The sequence below is a fragment of the Anthonomus grandis genome, chromosome 2 (genome assembly GCF_022605725.1).
Source record: "Anthonomus grandis grandis chromosome 2, icAntGran1.3, whole genome shotgun sequence".
Lineage (NCBI taxonomy): Eukaryota > Metazoa > Arthropoda > Insecta > Coleoptera > Curculionidae > Anthonomus > Anthonomus grandis.
The window spans coordinates 41923620-41941299 of NC_065547.1; positions in this window are offsets into that span (position 1 = coordinate 41923620).

A 17680-nucleotide genomic window follows, 5' to 3' on the forward strand; every position below is an offset into this window, starting at 1 on the left:
ATCGCCATTTCGACGCTCGCAAATAAGAACATCGTAACTCGATTTTTGACGAAATTGAGTTAAGACTACTTTCTAGTATAAAATTTTCTTCCCTTTCCTTTAAAATAACAAAAAATTAAAATTTTTGAAAAAAATAGGAATTCAAAAAAAAAGTTTTATCATATCTGCTTCGCATGAAAACTGGCGTTAATAAAATCGTAACTTAAGTTACAAACTCTATAAAAGGCTAATAAAGAACTTATTTTTATCGTATCTAGAGTTACAAGAAGACTGCAGCAAATCTAATAAAAACAGTTCATCGTATGTCTACATACAATAATAATACTGATAAATATATATATATAAGTAAATCCTGCTGTATTATTATTTGGTAATATTCAAGATGGATTACCTGCGCATGAAGAGACGGCTACTTCTGCAAATGTACAGTATTTAGAAAATACTGATGGGGATATTCTGGCTATACATACTGAGGTACTTAGATCATGAGATATAAAAATTGCAAGGGTATGAATATGAAAACATTTTTATTGCAGCTTGAAGATGATGCTAATGAAGAAACAACTTTAATGGAAACGACTGTTTTAAAGGAAGTGAATTTATCCGTAAGTATAGAAAGTAATGTCGCTGAACAACTTCAAACTGATGCTGAAAAAAATATATCACCCGGTAGAAAAAAGTTTAGAAATGAAAATAATTGGAAAGTTAAAATAGCTAAAAAAAGAAGAAATACAGGTCAAGAATATACGTCTTATATACGTCTCACTACAAAAAAAATTGTTAAGGCTAGAAAAATCAAAGAAAGTCGTGTAAAGAAAAAATGTCGAATGGAATGTTACTAGAAGATTTCAGAAGATCAGCGAAAAAACATTTTTTGTAAATTCTGGAAACTAGGAAATCATGATAAACACATGGACTTTTTATCGAAGCACGTTAAAAAATGCAAAAGATGGCAGAAACAGTGAAAATAAATTCAAGCCGTCAATTTACAATGGAGTATTATTTTAAAGTGGATGAACTCATCATTAAAGTATGCAAAACTTTTTTTTTAAACACGCTTAGTATTACTGACATCTGGATAAGAACTGTAATGCTTAAGTTAGATAGAAACACGATTGGAATAGGAAGTCCAGATGGCAGAAGCAGAGTCACAAGTACAGATCCAAAAGTTAAAGCTACCAGGAAATTTATAAGGCAGCACATTGAGTGTCTTCCCACAACCGAGTCACATTATATACGTAAGGAGTCAAATCGTAAATACCTACAAGTTGATATACAGTCCATAGCACAGATGTATAGACTGTACTCAGAATGAGTCAAGGAAAAAAATATTAGTCCGAGTTTATGACATGTATATGCCATGTATGTGTACGCAGCGGAAAAATAAAGCGTAAATATTACACACCGTTTCCTGGAAAAAGGCCATACGCAGAACGAGGGAGACAGTGTCCATGCTCTTATAGAGCGACAGAAAAAGGGTAAAGTAATTTACATACCAGAGCAGTGGATTATGCTTATAAAAATGGCAAAAGTTACAGGTGAACCATATAATGTTATAGAAGTCAGTCAAGATATGGTTTATGACTTAAAGGGACTAGTAACACCCGAAGGAAACTGGAAAACAGATCAAAATGGAAAAACTATAAGATAGAATGATATAAAAGAAATTGAAATATTATCTGACGACCCTTTGCAAATAAAAATTAAATATAATTTTATCGATGAGAATAACCATTGCTTGCCAGATTTAAAGAAGAAAACCATTAGTAAGAGAATGAAACTAAAGTTAAGTTGTCAAAACAAGGGATTAGGCAAGGCTTATGAAGGCCCACTTAAAATCTCCAATAAAAAGTTCGATCACTTACAATTCCTATGCAAAAATGGGATCCGCGATTTATATCATAATTTTTACCAAAACCTTCCCCATGGAAATAACGAGGAAAATGAAGATTCTGACTGAAAATTTGTTCCACTTCTGTCGAAAAAGTAGTTGATTTTTATGTTCATTTATTTATTTGTATTTTCTAAAATAAATATTTTGTCTCTTTATCAGTTTTGTTTTCTTTATTTACTTGCAATAGTTTTGGTATATTATATATCTGTATCTATATACAGTGAGGGCGTAAAGTCACGCATAAATTCAATAAAAATTAGGCATGAATAATTGTTGTTTTGAAAAACGCTCGGACTCGTCAATTGAGATTTTCCTTTGTTGACATTTGTTGGCTCTATATATCTGTATCTTCACTTATTTGTGTGATTTTTTAATTTTTAGGTCTTTTAGGCATGCCTTTATTATAAACATTCTAATATCGTATCTTTAAATAAGATAATAATATTTTAATAAATACTCGATAGTTTTATCTTATCTCAAGATACGATATTAAATACCGAAATATGGTCAGATAAAAACATCGTAACTATTTTAAACTTAAATTTAAAAAAGAAAACCCGATTTTCCAACAATTTTTTTCTTTGAAAAGGTGCCTTAATAACATATTTACACCGTCTTCAAATTTTAATGCTTAATCCGTAGTGGTTACTTTACAAATCATAAAACAAAATCTGAAACTTTAAACCCATTTTTCTAAAAACGTGTTTTTTCGAGATACGATGTTCCTATTTGCGAGCGTCCATTTGTTTCTTTTCCTAGTATAGTAGAGTCCGATAGCTCGTTAAACCTTCTGTGCCTCTATGTAAAATAAGGGATATGTCCTCTATAAAGGAAATCAAAAACTAAGGATCTACTTACTACTTGAATGAAATATGTAGACGTTAAAACGATATCGTTCATCTGGACTTATTGTTGATCTAGCATCTTGATATGCAAAAGAATTTATCAGTAGAAATTTTAAAGGACCATTTTCCAACGAGAAGAAAATTAATATTACCGCTCTAGTTCTTTAAAGAAATTTAACGAAATGCATAGACATCTTTGTTTATTTGACCACTGGTATTCATAGTCTTGTCTAAAGCTAATAAACTAAGTGTGAAATCTCTGCAATGTCAATTTCAGATCTCCTTCTTCGAGGTCTCTACCTTGATTTATAACCTTTAATTTAGTATCTCTGACTCAGTTTCTATTGATGTAATGGCTTTCAAGACGACTAAAACAAAGAACTCGATTACCTTAATCCTTGATATATGGTCGTAGATAGCATTGATGCAAGAAAACTTGACTCAGAAGTATAAAAAAGAAAAAGGTGCAGGAATTATCTGATTTTAGTTGAATTCTTGTATAATCTAAATAAAAGGATCTATTTTTTGTTGAGAGAATATCCTTGATCTGGGAAGTGCTACTGCATTTAGCAGTGTTGCCAACTGTCAGCGTAAAATCAAGTGTGAAAGAAAAGGAAGGAATCTCTATCAGGTATTTGGAGATATCCTTCATTGTACTGTCAATAAAGCGCACAAACTATAGAAAAATTAATCTAAAATAACAGAAAAATTCGTTAACGTACGCCACGCAATGCTGAAACTCTTCATCTTTACAGTACGTAAAACTCTGCTCAACTTTTTTAAATAATGAATTATATGGATAGTAGGCAGATACAGTAATCAGTTAAGAAAAATTGGCCGGTGTGAATAGATTAACATGGCTGAGATGTGTCACGATATGAACGACACGATGTTTATTATTTTTTTTATTATTAATAGTCTCGTAGAGTTAATACAGTAATTGTTTGAGTAATCTGAAGGTGGCATTTTTTTCATCTACCAAGTACGAAGGTGTATCTTGATGTAAATTGGAAATGTTCTCATACACGTTTTTTAAGGAGGATATAAGATTTGAGTATGTGATACGTTATTGTTTTATTATTTTAAAATAGTTATTAATTATGTTTTTTTTTTTAATTTAAATTAATTGTTTCAGATATTACAATCAAAGTAATCGAACTGAAAAGTAATCGAAGCCTAACGGTTACATTAATAAAAATGTTGTTATTTATCAAAAAGTAAAGTTGGTAGTTAATTATTCTAAATTCGAAACTTCAAGTCAGTTTTCTATATATTACTATTAATGACCTTCAATATTTTCCATGAATAAATAAATCCAGTATTATATATCTTTTCATTTAAAAATATATTTTCCAATTTGATCATCTATAATCATCTATTCCTATAATAAACTAGTATTAAAAATTGTTTTGCTTGCTGTTTTTAATTTTCTCTTTTGATCAAAATATATTGATAAAAGAAATTGATAAAATAATATATGATATTAAGAGTTTTCTGTACCTTATCTTGTTAAATATTTATATTGTATTATATTAGTAACTGACTTTTTATAATTAATATTACTTAAGAGGATGTTTTTTCTCAGATCATTTAATTTAGGAGGTCCATCACTATTTCGTAGTAGTCAGAAAGGATACCTTGACAAAAATCAGACCACTTGGACAGAGAACAACGTCCAAAAAATTACAGTTTTCAATTTTATTTTTGCAAAATTGCTATCCAAAGAACTGTCCATAAGACCATAAAACTCACTGACCTGACCTTAATACGACCGTATGTCATAATTTCAAAATAATTATACCTAAGCTAGAAAATACCCCTCCTTTACACAATAATACAGAGATCCACATACCTACATTATAACTACTGGGTCAAATAACGAGACATGCCATAGGTATGGAGTTAAGGGACGCAAAATTTCCCACATCTACGTCAACTTGTGCCCTTTAGGGCGACCTTTTTTTCATGCTTGCTTTACTTTGTTACTTACTATCTTCGGGTCTGTTATTTGATGTTAATTAACTAGTCTGTGGGGATTCTTTGTTTGTATTTTTGCACTTTAATTATTCTTAGAAAATTATGAGGTTACTTTATTATATGGGAGGGTGAAGAAAGATACTTTCACTTTTTTTATTTCAGAAAAAGATGAACCAGACAGACTAGACTTCTCATAATAGACATGGGCTTAGTGTATGCTTATAATGAGAGAAGCTGGAGGAAAAGATCTTTAGTGATTAATGGTAGATTGTGTCAATATGTAAATTTTTGTGAAAAAACAAAGTAACTATGAAATAAAAATGCTTTAAGTTAAACATACTCAATTTACAAGTGATCTTTTTATTTTATTTTGAAAACATTTATAAATTAAAAATACGTTTTGAAGCTTATGGACATTATCTTAGGTATGGATGCTTTCGTGTTTTTCATTGCACTTTTTTCTCACATACCATTACTGAACATTTCTTCAAGAATTCCAGGGTAAGTATAATAAGTTTTATCTATTTTTTCTTCGAAAATGGCGTTATTATTTTAATTTTTTTTAAATTATATATTACTTAATAAAAGTTTTATTTCAAAACTCTCTGTTTCAACTCTCTCATTGTTTATGAACATATAAGGTTTAAAAATTAAATTTTGTGATGTTTTCGTTGGAAGACTAAAATAATAATAGTAATAATTATTTTTAAATGAGAAATATATTTTTGAATGTCTTTGAGACATTTGAAATTCTTTATATCCAACAATTTTTACCTGCTGATATTTGTAAAAAAAATAATATTTAATTGTTTTTATGAGAGGAAATTTCACAATGATTATTTTTGAAATAATAACATATTTTTAATAATTCACACCCTTTTTAAAGGTAAAACTATTATATATATAAAAAAGTTAATAATACTATGGATTTCATAAATTTTCTTTAAAATGAGTTTGACTTGTATAAGAAATAATTTATTTTATATTATTTTTGCATTTTTTAATATACTATTTAAAGTATTATTAACTATTTTGTAGCTAGTAAGTAATCAAATAATATAACTACATATACCATTTTTTTGTCATTCCTCGCTTCATATTTAGATCCTACCACCATCAGTTTACACTCGTAATTAAAATTTTTAAATTTAATTTATGGTTTAAATTTTTTTCTTTGGAAACAAAATGTGTCCAGAAAAATAATATAAAAATTATATAGCATTTTGGAAGTATATAACCTAATTCAATATTTTTATTTTCGACATTTTCTTATTTAAGTTAATTTAAAAAATAGTAATTAGATTAGTAAAAAATAATGAAAATATTTTAGTTATTCTAAATACTATTGAAATCCCATTTACTTATTGATGAATTTACCAATGTTAAATCATTCTGCAGTAAACTTTTAACTAAAATTCCCTAAAAAAATTACTTACATCAATAGAATATACGTTTGTTCTCACTGCAAATTTCTTACAAGTTTGAAACTGCTTCTAAACCATTCTTGATGCGCATGCGTAAAATATTACAACATCTGATCGATTTGAAACCGTTTGTGCGAACATCAAATACGGGTTGAGTGGAGAAGAATAATAACCTCACTTTTTTATGCCAGTGGGAAAAGGGCAATAAAATAAAACATAAACAAAAAAATTTACAGTACAACTTTAAAATAGCTGTATATTATTAATAGAGTTTAAGATTGTGTGATTGATTACTACTTCAGGGCTTACTCTAAAATGGTCGAGAAATTCTATTCTATTAAATTGGGAAACAGTTTCATTAAAATAGTATTGATTTTCGTTCTTCCAGTAAATCTTCTTTAAAAGTCTGTGTCGGAATCAACATAACTCGGAATTAACAAAATTCTGATCAGATTCCTCCGACGATTCAAAATCACTCATTTCCTTAATGTGTGTTTTTAGACTAAGCCAACAATTTAAAATACAATTTTTCAAAACGAATATCAGGAACAATACAAAACGACAGAATACAAACAACAATTTAGAGGTTATGTTCATATTCCGAAGATCGGCGTTGACTGGCTACTCTTGATTTGAACCGGATCAGCAGTTTCTGTGCGAACGCGTTTTACTCTATTGCGCATGTTTATTTGTCGAAAACTTGTTTCTTACTGCTGTGAGAACAAACCTTATATCTTTATCTACATATTATATTTTAAACATATAAACCAGATATTTGGTATACAGTGACCGCCTAAAGTTCTGCATAAATTCGATAAAAATTAGAGACATGAATTTTTGAGAAAACGCTCGGACTCGTCAATTTTTATTTTGAGTTGCGCATTATTTCACATAAATTTTTGTATGCAGGGTGGAACAAAAAAAAGATGTAACGTCATCAGTCATTTTTTAAATGAAATGCTATATTTTTATTGCATTTATGAAATACACGCGAAATTCCAAGCAAGTTTCGTATTACATAGTACACAGCTTATCTCAAACCTCAACTGTTTCCGAAATATTTACATTTAAATAACAAGAAAACAAATAAGTACGTCTATTTACAAATTAAGGTCAAATCGAAGATAAAAATAATGTTATAAAAACTGCCAATTGTTTCTATTTCCATGGTTGCACTTGTAAGGAATATCCATTTTCGAATGTCACTGTCAGTTCGAAAATTAATAGTTTTTATCAGAATAAATTATGGCTAATTTAACGGAAACCTAACGAATTAAAATTTAGATGATGCTAGGGTACGGGGATCGAGAGCGCATGCAAAAAGAAGTAAGTGAAAAGAAGTAACTATTTAATGCCAGATACCCAAGCCATCCTATTTCTCAGTCAACAGTTAGTTGAATAGAGCACAAATTCAGAACTTCAGATCATGTTAGGGATTTTCCAAGATCAGGTCGTCCAATTTTTTCCGAAGAAATAAAATTAAACGTTCTGCTCTCCATCCAAGAAAATCCAAACAATGCAACTTCACAAATTTCAGTTAATAATACAGCCTGAACGTCAGTAAGACGCATCTTAAAAGCAAATAAATACCACCCTTATAAAATTACACTAACACACGAATTAAATGAGGACGATCCTGATCAAAGAAACCAATTTTGTGAGCAAATGATGAACATTTGCAATAATAACCGTCAGTTTGTGTTACGAGTTTTGTTTTCGGATGAAGCAACTTTTTGTTTAAACGGTGTCGTAAATCGGCAAAATTATCGGTACTGGTCAATGTCAAATCCACACTGGGCAACTGCGGCCCAGTACGGTAAATCTACTAATGTTTGGGTTGGTATCGTGAAAAATAAAGTAATAGGGCCATAATTTTTCGAAGAAAACTTAACAGGACAACGCTATTTGAATTTTCTTCAAGAAGATCTTATCCCTGGTTTGGCTGCCCTATACCCAGACAAACAAGAACCTGCTGTCCCGACAAATAATTTGTGGTTTCAGTTCTAGACGGCGCACCGCCACATTACTTTCCCAGGAAGATGGATAGGACGGCCAGGTCACCAGACCTAAATCCCTGCGACTATTTTCTATGGGGGTACTTGAAAAGTAAAGTTTATATTGAGAAGCCAAACAACCTAGAAGATTTGAAAAATAGAATTAGATATGAAATTAGACGTATATCACCCGAAATAATTGATAGTGTTTTACAAGAGTTTGTAAACCGTCTTGCTTTCTGCCAAGAAGTAAATGGGGATCAGTTTAAACACTTGATACATTAATAAGAGTTTTCACAGTTTATAAGATTTTATCCTCCATTTTATCTTAATTTGTAAATAGACGTACTTAGGTACTTGCTTTCTTGTTGGTTAAATGTAAATATTTCTGAAACAGTTGATGTAAATGTTTTTGTTATACAAAAATTGCTTGGAATTTCGGCTATATTTTATAAATGCAATAAAAAATATAGCATTCCATTTAAAAAAATTACCGATGACGTCATATCTTTTCTTTTGTTCCATCCTGTATACAAAAATGTATGTGATATAATGCGCAACTTAAAATAAAAATCGACGGGTTCGAGCATTTTCTCAAAAAATCATGTCTTTAATTTTTATCGAATTTATGCGGAACTTTAGGCGGTCACTATGTATGTATGACCCATTTTTAAATAAAATAAAAAAAATCTGACAAGGTCATACTTTTAACCTAATGTTCAAAATTTTGGTAGCAATTAATATTGCATCACTCATAAAAATATAGGACGTCAGTAAAAAGATATTTTACTAAAAAATAGCGAAATCGCAAAAACAAAATATCAAATTATTTAACGTATATCACGCGGACATTTTATTTGATATTTATTGTTGAAGTTGAACCAAAAATGCACAACTGATGTAAACCAAAAATAAACGTTTATTTAACTATCGTCTGTTGAAACTCGTTTAAATCCTGAAGAAACCTTCACAAGTAACGTAATAATATCTTATATTAGTTTTATTAACCCATATTATACAGTTTAATTTGAAAATAACAAATTGAAATTTGACTGGTTTTTGGAAAACTTTACAGATGTGGGAAATATGTTTTATTTTATTGTGCCTTTCCAAGTTTAATCTCTTATAATAAATGTAATATAATCATAATAAATATTATTATTACCATTAATAATTATGTGATAATTAAAATAATTTATATTATTTTTATTAGAGTTTTATGACCGATCTCATTAAAATATAACCAGATCTACAAAGTTCATATACAGATCGTGTTTTCATTTGTTACTTATAGAAAACCGCATACAGGCGAAATTTTGCAACGTCGCGCGTGTACGAGTGCCTGCGACAGAGCACCGCCCCAGCCGGCCCGAGGACGGGATTAGTAAACATCTGACTTTCGTGGGAGCTGCGTCGTTTGGCGACAAAATGTCCCAAAATATTACGCGAAAATCCAGGCATTTTTAAAATATTTATTCTAATGCGGGTTTTACAGACATAACAATGTGTAAAAGCCGCATAGAATTGTAATCTTAAAATGTTTAATATGCTGTGTTTTTCATAATGAAAATTAAAGCGTTATTCTAATAAAAAATAAAATATCAACTCTGATAAAAATATAATAAAAAATCAGAAATAAAACTCTAATAAACAAACTTAACAACATATCATTTTTTAAATAAAAGGCTCAAATAAACCGCCTTCTTTCGCTAAACAAAAACTTAACCTATCGTAAAAGCTATTTCGCACCTTCAAAAGAGTTTCAGGTAAAATGGAATTGGCACCTTAGACAATTTTATTTCGCAACTCCTCTAAATTTGTTGGCTTACTAAATTCATGCTTGTAGGTGGTCTGCTTAAAGTCCCACAGATAAAAGTCATTTGGAGACAAATCTGGAGATCTAGGAGGCCATTTAATATCGCTAGTCCCACTAATAAGACTGTCAGGAAAAGTATTTGTTAAAAATTCTTTTACCCTAGCCGCGTTATGAGCAGGGCAGCCATCTTGCTGAAAATAAACCGATCCCAGGTCTACATCAGGTAGGATTTGAATGGCAGGAAGAACTTGGTTTTGCAGCAACTCAAGGTACTTTCTGGCGTTTAAAGTGCTATCAATAAAAAATGGCCCTATAACATTGTCGCCCAAAATACCTGCCCAAACATTCAATTTCTGAGGATACTGGGTATGAAACTGAAAACTTCTGTGCTCGTTTTCCTGAGACCAATAACGAACAATGGAAGGATTGTGTTTGCCATGTAATAAAAAAGAAGATTCATCAGAAAACAAAATATTTTTTAAAAAATATTCATTTTCATTTGCCTTTTCCATCATGGTTTCACAAAATTCCATTCTTCGCCACTGGTCTTCAGGAAATATTTCCTGAGTTTTTGAATACTTGAAACATTCGTACCCATATTTTTTCCAGATATACGAGCAACAGTTTTATTGCTCATTCCCAGTTCCTCTCCAACACTTCTAGTGGACCGTGTCAAATCAAGTTCTAGGGTACTGCAAACCATTTCTTCCCGCCGTTCTATAACCTGGACCACTTCAACAGGTGGTTCTTGATGTTTTGTGTGGCATTTTTTACAATCTTGAAGACAAGGAGATGTCTCAAAATTTGTAACCACATTTAAAACCGTTTTTGCACAAGGAATCGGTCTATTTTCAAATGTCACTGAAAACAAATCTCTACATTGTACTGCCGAATTGCCTCCATAAAACCATTTAATTAGTTGAACTTTTTCGGAAGGGGTATAAACAGCCATAGTGAAAAAAACACGAAAATAACGCTCAAAAATTATTAATGCAACGTGCAGTAAGTGAGGTCTGCTGACTCCCTGTTCAAAAAATAAAAACGAAAAATTCCGCCGCCTGCAAGCCGCAACCAAGCGGTGTTGCCATTATTTTGGGTAATACGTAGCTCATGATAACACGATCTGTATATCAATTTGTAATTATTATCAGAAATCTTAACTTACTATGTTATTAATTTTCTATGATTAGTAGCAAACTATGATTTAGCTAGGTTATGTTCTTGGTAAAGATATAAGCTTTGCCAACTGTTATAAAACTGAAGGCATAAAAATCCCTCATAAACTTCGCTTATAACGAAAAAGTTCAGAGCAAAAATATAATGAGCTTAAAAAAATAATCAAATAATTGACAAAACTACTCAGCCAGCACCCCAATAAAACAAAAATCTCAGCGTTTTCTTCACGATTGAATCCCAAATAAATAAAGATAAAGGAATCGTTGACTGATTGACTGGTTTTGGTCACGCATGACCATTTTTACAATAATTATCTCGTCTCTTGTTAACGTGACCGGAAATTTCCTAGAATACCAAACCATGCCTTAGCTTAAGTTTCACCGAACGGATTATTGCGATTTTTCTTGTATAACAAATGGTTTTTTAGGAAGATTTTATGACTGGAGTCCTTGGTTTTTGCTAGACATGCAACTCTTCCAATTATTGCAGTTTTTATTGACTTTTAAAGAAAATATATAAAATGTAAATAGTATATACATGGGTCAGGGGGAATTCTACTGCAGTGAAAATTTTTTTTTGTTCATAGAAGGTACCAGTTTCCAGTAATATAAATCTGAAAATTAAAAAGAAAAACAAAAACTCGTAGATATTTCAGGATTACGAGCGGATTTATACTCATTCAAGTTTTTCTGAATTCTTCCTGAAATCTCTTAGTCCTCAGAATTTCAGATTTTAATAAAATCGTTTAGACTTAATTAATTCCAAAAAAAGTAAATATAAGAAATAATCATTAGAATTATAAAATTATCCCACAAAAGCTTACTAGCGCTTAGGGATATTATATGAATATATTAATAATCATTGATATTTATTCAAGTATGAATAAATATTGCAAAATGATTTTGACAGAAATAGTTTTAATAAATGGCTTCAAGAACCATCACAAATAATTTGTAAATCTTTATTCATCTTAATCTTGGTTAATCTACTTGGTAAAAATTGTAGGACGATGCTTTAATTTAGGATAACATGTAGACGTATAAATAATAAAAAACAAGGGAAACTTTTATCTTTAAAAGTATAAAATAGTTATTATTATTTCAGTTATTTCAATAAAACGCAACTAAATCAATAACAGCATTAGAGAACTCAATATAGTGATGTTAAAATTGAATAGTGACTGAAGCATTAGTATAGTCCAATAATACCAGAGCAGGAATTTCACTATACTACTTATTACACTTATAAATTAATAGGTTTTGCATGAAATATTAATGAAAAAATCGAATATCTTATGGTAATTTAATTTAGCTACCATTTGTATATGTACTTTTGGGACATTTTTACAATAAAATATTCTTTTTGTATTTAGTGGGGTTATATTGTATTTATATACCTACCATACATATGTATATTGCACTTGAAAGACAAAATTAATAATTATCTAAAAAGACCAGACTTGTTATTATTAATAATTGTCAATAATAATATATGTATTCCTACTGTCTTTTTAATGCATATGACATAAAATACACACATCGGAAAAATCTAAGGATATTTTTATAAAAGAATAAAATTATAAAAAAAAAATTTTTTTGGTGATCAATTTAAATCAAATTTGAAGATTGGCTCATCCTGTAGATTTCTGTGAGACAAACAGAATCTTAACACGGATAACAAATATTTTAGGAATTTTTTCACAAAACAGAAAAAACCATAGTTTTTATATTGCAATAAATATTCTGGTAGTAGTCTCGATTTCGTTCATGGTACAGAGTTACTGCTTTGCAGAGTGAATAAAAAAATTGTGTTTTATCATGGAACGACGTCATTTAACTTTGGACGAGATGAATAGAGCTGTAGGACTTCTTCAAGGAGGCATGCGGCAAGTTGATATAGCTGAGCGTCTAGAAGTCTCTTAGAGCATTATAAGTCGATTGTGGCGGCGTTTTCGTGAAACTGGAAATCCAACTGAACAACATCCAGGACGTGACCGCGCTACGACAGCTGCTCAAGATAGATTTTTAGTTTTAACTGCTAGAAGGCAACCTAATATTACAGCTCCTGAATTGGTTATCAACTTGCAGAGAGCACTCAATATTACCGTAGGCCGTGATACTATAAGAAATCATCTCCATGAAGCCAACCTCCACAATCGAAGGCCACTTAGATGTCCACCTCTTTCCAGAGGCAATCGCGCTGCGAGATTAAAATGGTGCCAAGAATATCAAAACTGGAATGAACATGATTGGGCTACAGTTTTATTCACCGACGAATCCAGATTTGGATTTCATCCAGATTCACGTCGAGTGAGGGTATGGAGACGGTCTGGAAATGCAGAACGGTTAAGACATGTCCAGGAAGTGTATACATACAGAGGGGGTAAAATTATGGTATGGGCTGGAATAATGATGGGCGGTAGAACCGACCTCGTTTTTCCAGATCGCTTCCTTACATCTCAGCAATACATCGATACCATTCTTCAACCTGTTGTTCGTCCGTTTGCTGGCGCTGTTGGCCGAAACTTCCATCTAATGCATGATAATGCGCGTCCACATGTCGCACGTGTAGTGAGAGACTGGTTGGAGAACGAGGGGATTTGTATTGCCATAGCCAGCACAATCTCCTGACCTTAATCCAATTGAGCATGTATGGGATATGCTTCAACAAAGAACGACTCCACAGATGGGTGACATTTACACTGCCTTTCGTTTCCAGGAGCGACTGATAGCGGAATGGGCAAACTTACCCCAACAAAACATCGACAACGTTATTTTGTCCATGTACAATAGATGTCGAGCCGTCATAAACCAGCGCGGAGGTCATACTTTGTACTAATTTGCGTTTTTTATACAGATTTTTTTTTTAATCTAATTTAAAAAACATTTTTTTTATTATACAAAACAATAAATTTTTAAAGAAATTGTAGACTCTAGAAAAACTAACCATTTGGTGCGCTTTATGGGCCGGTGGAATCATTGGTCCTTATGTCTTCAGAAATGCTGATGGTCAGAACGTTACAGTAAACGGTGAGCCATACAGAAACATGATAACCAACTTTTTTGTGCCTCAATTGGAAGCCGTTGCAGAAGTGGTTTCAGCAGGATGGTGCCACGTGCCATACAGCGCGCCAAACAATTAATTTACTGCAAGAGACATTCGAGCAACGAATAATTTCAAGGAATGGACCTGTAAACTGGCCAGCTCGTTCGTGCGACCTGACGCCATTAGATTATTTTCTTTGGGGCTATGTTAAGTCGCATGTCTACGCTGATAAACCCGAAACACTTGAGCACTTGGAAGCCAACATACGACGCATGATTGCCGAAATACAGCCTGTACTACTGGAAAGAGTGTGTGAAAATCGGACCTCTAGATTACGCCACGTACGCGCCAGCCGTGGGGATCACATGCCCGAAATCATATTTAAATATTAATGCCAAAAAAAATTATTTATCATAAAAGCAAATTCGTTCATATCAATAAAATATTTTGTGTTTAATTTCAATTGAAAGTTCTCCCCCTCTAAAAGAAACACCCTTTAAAAAGAACGAAAAGAGAAGCAGAGAACAACATTACAACATACAAGTCAAGGGTAGAAATTAAGTTAAAATTGGTAAAATCGGAGAGAGACTAGTTACTACATATTAAAATTATATAAACTAGTTTGCTTGACATTTTGACATTTTTTGTTATAATTATATAAACTACCCTTGACTTGTATCATGTAGTGTCATTATGTATCATGCGAATATTTAGTGTCCTGAGGATGATTTTCTAAAGATCCAAACGTCGATATTTGTTAAGTTAAAAAACTTTTAAATTAAGAAAATAATAATTATCTTATATTTAATTAGAAGGTATAAAATGAAAACTTTTGACTGCAACTTTTTTAATATAAACAAAATTAAAGTAGTTTAAAAGAAGTTTTAGCGGTTTAGTTGAACTTACTTTCAAGTACGAATAACAAAAAAAAAATTAAAAATTGTTTTTAAACTTTAAAAAGTAAATCCTTTTATAAATAAAGAAAAATCAAATAAAACTTAATACAAATTTAGGAAACCGACTAGAAACATGCTAGATTTATTCTTAAATATATGACAACAATTATCATCTTGAGAATGATCTTATAAAACTCAAAACGTTATCCTTATATCGATTTACCTTTAAAGTATTTTTTTTTAATTATTTTTGTATACTCCCTGTATAAGTTCTTTTTTTTACTCAAATTTAACTTCCCTGATATAGTAATTAAGATTGTTCAGCATAAACAAATATTTTTTAACGTTTTAATATTTTTTTTGAATCCCTAACTTTGTCCTTATTTTTAAGGTCTTCTTTAATTATTTTTATTAATTGTTTCTGTTGTGTTTTTTATCTGATTATTTTGACTTCATCTAAAGGTTTTGATTGCAAATTCAAATACAAAATACGCATTTGTCGCTTAATATTAGACTTTTAAATTTTAATCAATCATTACTTCAAACTGAGTTTTAATTTGAAATATTATTAGATATAAATTAATCTGCTTAATAATATAAAGCAACCTTAAGAAATATTAAAAGAAGAACAGTTCCAGATACGTAAGCTTGGTTTAAAATAAAAACAAGACTAAATAATTATAAAAATTAAAACCAATATATCTAATGGAATATTATAAATTGTTTGTTTTGAATTTATAGATGTTAGTTTCAATCAATCAATCAATCAAATGCATTATTGTCAAAAAATTTAAAAAAAATTATAGACAAAGCTATACATAAAAAGCAAAACACACAAATATATAAATCAAAATACGTATATACAAAAGTACTAAATAAATATATACAAAGCTGGGTGCAAAAAGCATAAATGTATCTGGTCAAATTTCTTAAACTATTTCATAAAAAATTTAATAATTAGCCAGTGCGTGCATGATACTCAAAAATTGATATTAAAGAAAAAATCATCTACTGCATATAAAGCTCTCTCCAGTAAATATGATTTCAAAGCATTGCGAAATCGAGGAAAAGATGTCAATGATTTAATTTCCAATGGCAGATGATTGTGCATTTTTTTGGCTCCGTAAAGAATAGAGCTTTTTATTAACTCTGAGCTTGGGATTGGCACATAAAGATCATGCTCTGCGTTTCGAAGTGGATAATTGTGAGATGGTCTATTAGGAATTTCTGATATATGCTTGCGAACTAAGCAAATAGATTCAAGAATAAATAAAGATGGAAGAGTTAATATTTTAAATCTTTTAAACGAGTCCTAGTAAATAGCGAACCGCTCTCTTTTGTAGTTCAAAAATGCGCTCAAACTGAGTCGCACAGCATGTGCTCCAGAATGGAAGGGCGTAACGAAGATGGGACTCAAAAAGGGCATAATACACTGTTTTTGATGACGAAAGATTTAATTTCCTGGAAATTGATCTTATGGCAAAACAAGCTGAACTTAATTTTTTAGATAAAACTTCAATATGCAATACCCACTTCAAAGAGCTGTCAACAAATAAGTCCCAAAAATTTCACAGATTCAACAACGTTCAAGCTGGTGTTCGCCACACAAAATTAATTTACTTTTTAGAGGCATGGATTCTAGCAAGCTTAGAAGTTTTAGACAGAAAGTCTGTACATCAGCGTCAGGGGTTCTATATATACACAAACAATATAGAGGTCATAATTATAACTTATGGTGAATTCAGGTAACTTATGGAAAATTCAAAAACTTTTTCAGATAATAAGTTATCGAACTTAGTTACTGGTGAAAAATCGGTGATTGTAGACATTATCATAGTACCTCCATGGGATAAATAACTTCTGTTAAATCTGGCTATTGTAGTGTAATTTTTAATAAAGTCAGGTTCATCTACGTTTAACCAATGTTCAGTTATAGCAACAATTTCTGGAAAATTAAGCTCTTCCAATAAAAGAAATAGATCATTAGTTTTGTGTCTTAAAGACTGAATATTAAGTAGAAATACACTAAGCTTGCTATTGTCCGATTTATGAGAGGGTGCTTGATCCTCTTTTCGCGTCAGTTTATCTAAAAATTTTTATTTCTAGATGGGGAACCGCTAGAAAACTAGTTAGCATGACTTTCCCTAACTTTTTGAAGCCGTAAAAGTCTTTCAGATGAAAAAAAGGATCTAAAAGCAGAGAGGTCTTCTAATTAAACTAAGCTATAGAATTAAACAAATTCAAAAGAAATTTAAAAATAATAAATATTTAGATTTTTAATATATAGATATTTTTAATATTTAATATATAGATAAATAATTAAATATTTAAAGACAAACTATATATTAAAAGAATTAAATAGTCATAGTTTTTGCAAATTAGGTTTCAACTATTTAAAAAGACTAAGGATAAAAATAGAAAATATGCTTTTAATTTAAATGAAAATAAATTATTTATTTAATATACGGTTACAAAAACTTCAGATATTTTTATTTCAGGTGTTTTAGTTAAAAAGCAGCAATTCCATAATTGCAAAATTCCATAATAAAGTTTTTAAAAATAAGAAAATGAATAAATATTATTTTTTTTTTATACTTAAAATTAAATATAAAT